Source organism: Pseudorasbora parva, chromosome 6, assembly GCF_024679245.1.
Source record: "Pseudorasbora parva isolate DD20220531a chromosome 6, ASM2467924v1, whole genome shotgun sequence".
In the NCBI taxonomy this organism is placed as follows: domain Eukaryota; kingdom Metazoa; phylum Chordata; class Actinopteri; order Cypriniformes; family Gobionidae; genus Pseudorasbora; species Pseudorasbora parva.
The window spans coordinates 6,305,024-6,316,296 of record NC_090177.1 but is presented as its reverse complement, the minus strand read 5'-3'; the positions used below and the strand labels follow the sequence as shown (position 1 = coordinate 6,316,296).

Below are 11,273 nucleotides of genomic sequence, written 5' to 3'. Positions count from 1 at the left end.
AGGCAAGGCCTGCGCTGACAGACACGCGGCTGCAGAGCTCAGATAACACACGCCCTCACCTGAACCCAACAACAGCACCTGAGACTGACAGCGCTGATAAATACTGCAACAACGAGAGCGAGGCCACATGATTGTTTTGAAAATGAGCCTAGAAGAAATGAACGAGTGTTTAGACGAGAGGGTTGTTTCAGAGGCCATAATGTGGAGCAGAATGAGACACACAAACCACAACAACTCACTTTATAAGACCGATCAAAGTCACTTTGCTTCGCTTGGCGGTCATTTTGGCCAAGCCAATGAACAAATCTCTTAAAAGAATGATTCAGTTACTAATGGACAATCATTAATGGATGAATCAGCGGTTTTCAACGAATCTCACCCAAAAATGAAAATGAGTCCATGATTTACTCACCCTCAAGTAATCCTAGGTGTGTATGAGATTCTTCTTTCAGACGAATACAATCAGTTATATTAAAATGTCCCGGCTCTTCCAAGCTTTATAATGGCAGTGAATTGTTGCTCTGTTCTCGAAGTCCATAAAAGTGCATCCATCCATCATAAAAGTGCATCCATCCATCATAAAAGTGCATCTATCCATCATAAAAGTGCATCTATCCATCATAAAAGTGCATCCATCCATCATAAAAGTGCATCTATCCATCATAAAAGTGCATCCATCCATCATAAAAGTGCATCTATCCAAAAGTGCATCTATCCATCATAAAAGTGCATCTATCCAAAAGTGCATCCATCCATCATAAAAGTGCATCTATCCAAAAGTGCATCTATCCATCATAAAAGTGCATCTATCCAAAAGTGCATCCATCCATCATAAAAGTGCATCTATCCAAAAGTGCATCTATCCATCATAAAAGTGCATCTATCCAAAAGTGCATCTATCCATCATAAAAGTGCATCTATCCATCATAAAAGTGCATCCATCCATCATAAAAGTGCATCCATCCATCATAAAAGTGCATCCATCCATCATAAAAGTGCATCTATCCAAAAGTGCATCTATCCATCATAAAAGTGCATCTATCCATCATAAAAGTGCATCCATCCATCATAAAAGTGCATCTATCCATCATAAAAGTGCATCCATCCATCATAAAAGTGCATCCATCCATCATAAAAGTGCATCTATCCATCATAAAAGTGCATCTATCCATCATAAAAGTGCATCCATCCATCATAAAAGTGCATCCATCCATCATAAAAGTGCATCCATCCATAATAAAAGTGCATCTATCCAAAAGTGCATCTATCCATCATAAAAGTGCATCTATCCATCATAAAAGTGCATCCATCCATCATAAAAGTGCATCCATCCATCATAAAAGTGCATCCATCCATCATAAAAGTGCATCCATCCATCATAAAAGTGCATCTATCCATCATAAAAGTGCATCTATCCATCATAAAAGTGCATCTATCCATCATAAAAGTGCATCTATCCATCATAGAAGTGCATCTATCCATCATAAAAGTGCATCTATCCATCATAAAAGTGCATCTATTCATCATAAAAGTGCATCCATCCATCATAAAAGTGCATCCATCCATCATAAAAGTGCATCCATCCATCATAAAAGTGCATCCATCCATCATAAAAGTGCATCCATCCATCATAAAAGTGCATCTATCCATCATAAAAGTGCATCTATCCATCATAAAAGTGCATCTATCCATCATAGAAGTGCATCTATCCAAAAGTGCATCCATCCATCATAAAAGGGGCATCTATCCATCATAAAAGTGCATCCATCCATCATAAAAGTGCATCTGTCCATCATAAAAGTGCATCTATCCATCATAAAAGTGCATCTATCCATCATAGAAGTGCATCTATCCAAAAGTGCATCCATCCATCATAAAAGGGGCATCTATCCATCATAAAAGTGCATCCATCCATCATAAAAGGGGCATCAATCCATCATAAGTGCATCTATCCATCATAGAAGTGCATCTATCCATCATAGAAGTGCATCTATCCATCATAGAAGTGCATCTATCATCATAAGTGCATCTATCCATCATAAGTGCATCTATCCATCATAAAAGTGCATCTATCCATCATAAGTGCATCTATCCATCATAGAAGTGCATCTATCCATCATTAAAGGGGCATCTATCAATAATAAGAAATAATATTTATAGTAAAATATCTAGCTTCCGCCAGATCGGAAAAAAACGTAACTGGTGTGCGATGCTGTCAGACGTAGCAAAAGCATTTTAAACTGCGAGAGGCGTAACACTTTTCCGTAAGTTGAATACAGAAGGCGATTTGCCGGAAGCTAGATAATGTCTTTTATATTTTTCTTACACAAACGCGCCACTTTGCTTCAGAAGGCCTTTATTAACCCCCAGAGCCGTGTGGAGCAGTTATATGATGGATAGATGTGCCTTTATGATGGATAGATGCACTTTTATGATGGATAGATGCACTTTTATGATGGATAGATGCACTTTTATGATGGATAGATGCACTTTTATGATGGATAGATGCACTTTTAAGGACTACATAAACTACCCAAGTCACTGCCATTATAAAACATTTTTAATTGTCACCTAGGATGACTTGAGGGTGAGTAAATAATGGGCTACTTTTCATTTTTGGGTGCACTGTCCCTTTAAATGAATGATTCATTGACTCACTCATAAAAACTTGATTAAGTTAATTAAATCTATAATCCAATTCTCAAATCATAAATCAATAATTGTTTGTGTAGTATAACCAGCAGGACAGTAGTGATGTGTGAACTGAATTTGGTGACAGTACAGTGTGTAACAGTGAAGTTATTGACTGTTTTTGTAGTACCTCTTTTCGGGTTTTGCACTTTGCAGACGGTCCCTTCGGATCTGTCTCTCAGTGTCTGTGGATAGAGCTCTGTGTATTTAGTCCACTGCGGAGGAAAGCTTGTTTTGATGGAAATTAAGTTGTTGCTGCTTGTCTAGGTAAACTCGAATCTGTGAATATCAGCCAAATTCACTTCACTGAGGTCAACAGCGTTGCGATTGCAAACCTTGCCGAGGAACTGAGGCAAATGCAGGTGCAGAGTCGGCAGAAAGCCACTGCCAGGAAGACCAGCTCAAAATCTTCCAGATCATCAAGACAAGACGTATTTAGCTCATAGTCACCTATCTTGATCTCTTCCGTCTCAAAGCTCCGCCCACGATTGATTGACACTCCTCATTTGGATTTGATTTATCATTTGCAGTTTCCGTTTGAGCATTCGATTTGCCATTTTCGATGTTGGTTTGAGCGTTTGATTAATAATGTGAGCATTGATTACAGATTTTATTATGACTGGTTTGATAATTGGGTTGATAATGAAAACCAAAAAATGCTTTTAAGCCTTTGATTAATAATTTGAGCAGCTGTTTTCAGACTTTGATTTATTTTTAAGCATTTTAATTTTGTTCAGTCACCACTTACTGGTGTAGAGATGTAATCAATACCATTGTTATTTTAACCAACAAGTTACGTTTAAAAGTGATTCACTCTATTTTGATCACTACCGTACATGGGCGTAGATTACGCGGGGGACAGAGGGGACGTGTCCCCATCACTTTTAATAAAATGTATTTATTTACTGGGTCTCACAATCAGACGATTGCGACAATATATGCTTTATGTGTGTTTTTCAAGCCATCTCAGTGTAGCCTATTTATTGACAATAAAGTATCATATGAATAATGCAGCTTTTTTAATGTTTAGTATCTTCTGCTCACCAAGGCTGCATTTATTTAATCAAAAAGAGTTAAAACAGTAATATTTTTTAAATATTATTACAAATTAAAACAGCTTTTTCCCTATGTGAATATATAGTAATTAATTCCTGTGATCAAAGCTGAATTTATCATTACTCCAGTCTTCAGAGTCACATGATCCTTCACTAATCATTCTCACATGAGGATTTTATAATCAAGAAACATTTATGATTATTATCTGTGTTGAAAGCAGTTGTGCTGCTTTAAAATGTTGTGGAAACCATGATACATTTTATTTTTCATGATTCTTTGGTGAATAGAAAGTTCAATGCACAGCATTTATTTGCATTTATTAAATAAATTATTATCTTTTGTAATATTACAAATATCACTTGTGATCAATTGAATGCATGTCTGATCAATAAAAATATTAATTTCTCTCTTTTTTTCAATTTTACCACATATGTTGAGATGGTTTCCACAAAATTTAAGCATCACCATGAGCAGCACAACTAATAATAATCCTAAATGTTTCTTGAGCATCAGATCCTCATGAGAATGATTAGTGAAGGATGTGACTCTGAAGACTGGAGTAATGATGATAAATTCAGCTTTGATCACAGGAATAAATCACACTTTACTATATATTCACATAGAGAACAGATGAGTTACATCAGAATTTATTTTTATTTTTTTACATTGCATAAAATCTATGGAGACGTAATGCACAAGTGTCTGTAATATATAAACCAATCATAAAATTGGCATTAAAAAATAGGAGAATAATATTATAGATATTAGAGGTTATTGTTCAGCAGTGTATTTGATAGCTTACCAAATTAAAAGCAAGAGATGTGATAAATTATATCAGTCCAAAAAATAATAATTTATTACGACATTTCTGTCCCCCTCACTTCTGAAAAGACGGCTACGCCCCTGCTACCGTACACATCAGTCTATATCTGAACTATAAACTTTTATAACAGTTCTTCTGTGATAATAAGAATATTTGTAACAGAATTAATGATACCGTGTGGCTGAAAATACTTTTTCATACCTAAACATGATACCTGCTCTCTCTGGATCAGCAGGAGCGCAAACACATATCTAAATGTTCCTCTGTGATTTTGTCAAAGGTTTGATATCGTTGTCATTTGGAGATCGCGTAGGTATTCGTAAATATTGAGACTTCAATCTTGAAAAGACCTGTAACAAGAAGCAAAAATAAACTTCATGTGAATCTGAACTCTCCTGTCATCTGATTCATTAAGGACAGATTGTGTTTCATTTCATACAGCAAGAGCAACGACCGTTTACTGGGAAAGAGGGAACAAGACGGTTTCTTTTAAAGCCGGCAGCTGTTTATTTAGGATGTGACAGACGTTCAACTCAATATGCCACAGAATGTAAAATATCCTGTTGGGATTACGGCCAAACTGCAATGAGTAAATGTTTGCTCATTACATGGGTTTTGGTTGCCAGAAAATGCAAATATGACAAAAGAGCACAAAACAGATATTTATAGTTTGTGTGCTTCAGGCTCGTATTGACTTGAGGTTTGGACTTGAACGGTTTATGAGATCATCACAACACACACTCCATCAGCTGTGTGTTTCAGGGACTATGTTTGCTTTGGTCATTTTCAGGAGAAAAAAAATATTTTAAATTATTAAAATAAAAGAGTTGCATATACTCTAAATAAAACATTCACACTGTAAAAAACAGTTGGAACAACTTAAAAAAAAAAAATAATCAACTTAATTTTACTGGGTCAATCACACTTATATTATTTGAGAATATGCATAAACTAGAACATTTATTGAAACTAAACTGCAAAAATGACACCATGAACATCAACATATGATGCACTGTAAAAAAGGAAGAAAAAAAGAAAACCCTTAAACCCTTTAGATCAGTTGCAGTTTTAAATTAAGTACACCGTAAAACTTATTTTCATGTCACATAACTTTTGACTAAATCAGTGTTGATAAATTAAGTGTGAAAAAAACATAACTAATTAAACATAATTGTGTGTGCAACACCAATATTTAATATTAAAAGCTCAGATAGAGGGGGGATAATGGACATAAAAACTAAATTCGAACTGTTTTTGGTGAAGAAATCTTGACTAGTTACAGTAAGTTCACATATGTGTCTGTCTTTTATTTCACTCCTTTGATTTGTTCAGGAGAAAAACTGATGAAGTGTAAAATGCAGCAAAGTCGCGCTTATATTCAGGGCATTTATTCAGAGCGAATGCATTACAATGAAGGATACTCAACTTTGCTGCCAACTCGTCTATTCAACTCCTCCATCAATCAGAGCCGCAGGAGAGATTTCAGCCGCAGTCTCTCTCCATCCGTGAGTGATGCTCGGGTTAGCAGCTGAATCACAGCCTTCTATCAAAGCTGCAAGAAAACTCAAAAAAGAGAAAATTGCATGATGTAAAAACCTCAGATATCTGTACAATAGTTATGAACCAGAAAACCAAAAAAAAGAAAAAAGAAAGAAAAAAAACTTCCTACCGTATATTTTTAAGTACAATCAACTGTTTAAGTCATTAAACTGACATGAATAAATTAGTTGAATCTCATAAACTTGCAATGCAAAAAAAGCTTAGTAATACTTTCCAGTCCAAATACATCTAAAAATTCCTAAATTAAGATGTTTTTACTAGATAAGAAATATTACATAAGATATTTGTTCTTGTTTTCTGTGCGGGGAAAAGAAGTGAGTTTTTGCTTAAAACAAGCTAAATGATCTGCCAATGCGGTAAGAAAAAATAAGGAAACCAAATCATTTTTCTTACCCCATTGGCAGATAATTTTGCTTGTTTTAAGCAAAAACTCACTTTATTTTAATTCTAAATATCTTATGAAATTTTATTTGATTTTAAAATCAAGTTGATTTAAGAATTTTTAGATATTTAGCCAGGAAAACAGACAAAAATCTTAAATATGAAAATAATTTTTGCTGTGTAAAAATTAAAGTCTTGTCATTCATGATACTTTTTTTTAACAGTGTAGGACGAGGAATCGACATCAAGCCTAAAAAAATCATTAGAAATGTAGCTAATGTAAAGAATTGTCATGTGTTCATTGTTTGTTTTTTTATTGCCAATGTGTGAACAAGACCATCTCCGACTTCCAAGGTTGCTAACACAGTAAAAAAAAAAAAAAAATGTTGGGTTATTTTTTAACCCAACCGTTGGGTTACACATAGTGGGTCAATATGTTGGGTTACTTTACAAAAATGTTTGGTCATTTTAACATCGTTGGGTTATTTTTTTAGTAATAACCCGGCCGTTGGGTTAATGTTTTTCCAGTAAAGGTTTCAAATTTTAACGGCAAACCGTCCAGTCAGTGACAGTCAACAGAAGACTATATGGGGATGCAGCCTGATTATGAAATAACGGTAAAAGGTAACGTTAGATTATAGAATTTCATGTGAAGGACTCGGGACGTTTTTACCGAGAAAATCCACGCGCTCCTAAGATCGAGCCTCTCCTCTGTTCAATGACACATGAAATTAATACTTTATATGTTCAGGATAATGCCGAAAGAGCCCTTCTGTACTGTAATGTCAATGTGTGATGCACAGAAAAGGGATTATTCAAACTAATTTATATCATATAACGTTACTTTAATCAATAACAGTGTGATTTTACCTCATCTGTTGATATGATCGCTGAGCTGATGCAAATATATCCACATTAATATGATCAGGTTCAGACATGAACTGCTGTTTCTCAAAGCTGTCATTTTTGATGTTCGTTAATGTTTTGTTATTGAGAAAGCGCGGGCAGCACATATTTAAATATTCGTCTAACCGCTCTCCGCACCGTGATTTTCGTTTACAGTTTCGCTGCAAAGGGATTTCAAACTTCTTTTTACTTCTAAGTTAATAACGAAAACTAATTTTGACATGAGTATGAATTATTATGTCCAATATCTTGTACGTCGCGTGTGTACAAATACGAGCATTGAAGTCTGTAACTTTTTGCACTCTCTAGCCACTTGCGGAAGAATGTTGCAGCCGGAACTACTTCTCCCTGTTTATGTCTATGGCGAGTCACGCAGGGACTGTGTTCCTCCGCAGCAGTTCCAACAAGTCTGGCCTGAAATAGTTCCACTATAAACACTTATTATAAGTGTACCATAATGATTCAGGGTAAGATAAAAACACGGTTTGAAAATGGATTCACGTTGTACATTATTATAATATAATGTAAATGTTGAACACAAAAAAAGTTACGGACAGCAGCTTTTAATGCCCAGAGGTGTCGCTAATAGCAATGGTTTGTGAATTATACATACATTTAAACCTGGAGATAAAAGCAAGAATCAATAAAACAAATAGATGTTTTGATGTAAATATGATTGCAGATTGTGTATTTATAGTTACAATAATTATATGACTCCACAGAGGGTCAAATTCAACTAAATATTGGTCAAATACTGAAATATTTGAAGATATTATCATTTTGTAATGAACAAAAGTGCTTTATAATAACACACATTGAAAAAAAAACGTGTTAAAAAATGTAAGTGTTTGGGGGTTAAAGGTCAGAGCAACAAAAAAAAAATGTAACAAGCAAACTTAACCTTAACAAGCAAATATCATTCCAGCACACCACATGATTCATAAATCAGTGACCATTCAGTATCCATTATATCTGCAGTGAGATATAATTGGACAAACAAGCCACAAATGGCAGCCTTTCCTGAGAACGACCCAAGCAACAAATTGGCATTTGAACATAAACTTTGATATTTATTCTCTCTCTTTTTGAAACACGGCCTTTCATTTCCAGCAGTTTAGAAAAATTAAGCCTTTTTTTCCTCATGGAGACGCACCCAGCGTGAAATTAAAGACAAGGAGTTCTGGCTCTAATATAAATGTGTTTCTCATCCAAGGTAGCAGCTCATATAAGCGGGAAAACTTGATGCGATTACATTTACTTTCCCCTCAAAAGCTGCTTCCATCTTTAGAGACACAAAAACGCATTCAGGTCATCGAGTGATATAAACCACTGCTTATATTTTCTGTAAACAGATGTTTTAATTTTGCACCATGTAAGTCATACTAAAAGTCAACATGAAATCAAGATGGACTGTAAATCTGGTCTAATTGTAAATTATAATGCATATTATTTTAAAGAGAACAATTTGTGTAGTCTTTCTTCAAAATATCTCGCTTATATACATCACCTCTGAAATCCCTTTCCTATATAAATATATTGAAGACATAAAAAACAACATGTACATGTTAAGTCCTTATTAAGAGATAAAAGCTGAAATTATTAGCTAAAAAGTTTAAATGATGACAAATTACATTCAAATGTGGTCAAAATTATATGAAAAAAAGTCATAATCGATATAAAATATAAATATGACAAGTCAAAATTATGAGATTGAAAAGTCAAAGTTACGACAAAGTCAAATATCTGACATAGGTCATAATTATGAAATAATAAAAATGATTAGCCTACATATTAAGCTGTAATTATGAAATAAAAAGTCATTTTTGAATTGTCACAATTAATATTTTGTCTCATTATTGGGAATTTATCGCATTATGTCATAATTGTTAATTTTATATAATTATAATTTTCTAAAGTATGATTTTTTTCTTATGTGATGGATATGATTATATACTAAGTAAATATAATAACATACTAAGTCATAAATAATATATACAATTAGCTAAAAAGTTTAAATGATGATTGATGATGATTAAAAAGTAAAACATTATTTAAAAAAAATGTTGTGTAGGGAAAAAAGTAAAATTGAAAACATAAATTGAAATAAGATTGAAAATGTCATAATTATGAGATATAAAGTCTAAATTATTATATTTGATGGCAATAAAAAAAAAACACAATTTCACAATACTTTTTAATCCCATCATTAAATTTTTTCCTATAATTGTTTACCAAAGCATGTTTTTTTATTATAGTATATTATAGTTATAGTAAACATATTAAAGTCAAAATTATGACATACTAAGTCATAGTTAAGAGATGAAAGTCAAAATTATCAGCTAAAAAGTTCAATCACAAAATTAATCAAAATGATGAGATTTCAGTCAGTCAATTTTCTGACATACTAGCTAATAAGTATGAGATAGTCAAGATTATAACTTTAGACATAATTAACAGATAAACATTGAAATTAATTTAAAATTACAGAATGACAAGTCTTCATTACATTAGAAAATAAAAATTGATAAAGCCTACTACCAAGCCATAATTATACTTAAAATTATATTTTATGCCATAATTTCAATTTCTCAATTGACTTAGTATGTCGTAATTGGGACTTTTTCATAATTATCATTTACCAAAGAATGCTTTTTTATTTTATTTTTTTATGTGAGGGATATTAAAGTCAAAATTACATACTAACTATGAAATAGGCTCAGCTATATCAAAGGAAAAAAAAAGTCTCACTCTGGATTTCTATCGGAATATCTGGAACATCTGTTTTCTCTTGATCCCTTGATTCATAAATGAGTATATTCAGTGAAAAGCGTTGCATCCCTCAGGGCTGGAGTGTGTTGTTGTAGGCCTAATCTCTAGCCGCTCGTGACATTGTTTTCTCCTTCTCTGCTTGTATGAGCTCTCCCGGTCTCACCTCCAGGAGGTAAATCTGACGGAGACTCCACTGCTGTATTGATTTAATTAAACACACATTGAAATATGCTGTCAGGGCTGTTGTTCTTCTTCAGCTCTTCTGTCAGCTTGGATGACCGTTCAACCTTTCCCACAAACACACAGGCCTGTTCCTGTCCATTTATTTCCTTTCATTCCTTTAAGCCAGAAGAAAAATCGCAGGTGTCAGTCGCCGCTGTTGCCGGCCGGTGATGTATCGTTCTCATAAAACACCCATTTCCCGCGGCGGCCTGCGGAAGAGCTGATAGAGCGCGCGCGGAGCCGTTACCCGGTGCTGAGCGCGAGGCAAGGGCCGCTTTAAACCGTGAGGTCAAAATGCCTCGGGAATAACATGGAGATAACGCCGACATTTGCCCTCTGTGTGCTTAAAGATAGTGTCAAGAAAATGGCTTTGGACCTCAAGGTGTGACTGTAGACGAGAAAAAGTGTCTGTGGGCGCAAGCTGACCAAACAACAAGAGTAGTAAAACTAAAAACCTGACATCTGCTTAGAGCAGCACGATTAATCAGAGAGAGCAGTTATCATGTTTAGTCAAGTCACCTTTATTTATACAGCGTTTTTTACAATGCTAATCCTTTTAAAGCAGCTTCACAGTGTTAACCGAAAGATAATGCAACAGAATTTGATTCAGCTGTACAGCCGCTCTGGAGAAAATGGTAATGCTATCCAGCTCATTTCAATGATCATATAGCGTCAATGCCGGCAGATCAGTGATATACTTGAAATTTAGGTGTCCCCTACTGAGCAAGCCAAAAGCCAAAGGTGACTGTAAGGAACCAAAACTCCATCAGGGCCGGAATGGAGAGAGAACACCTTGGGAGAAATTTCAAGTATCATTATTTCTTACAATCATTCAAATAATCACAGAAGTACCAGGATAAAAGTA

General features: G+C 34.4%; 1 long non-coding RNA gene across 1 annotated transcript; it reads right to left on the bottom strand.

The window, feature by feature from the left end:
• Positions 1-4,826: 4,826 nt before the first annotated feature.
• On the bottom strand, positions 4,827-7,711 carry LOC137079190 (uncharacterized). The gene is made up of 3 exons (XR_010905417.1): positions 7,382-7,711; positions 5,997-6,122; positions 4,827-4,920 (listed from the first exon to the last, which is right to left on the bottom strand). It is a non-coding gene; the product is annotated as an uncharacterized lncRNA (long non-coding RNA).
• Between the last annotated feature and the right edge of the window lie 3,562 nt (positions 7,712-11,273).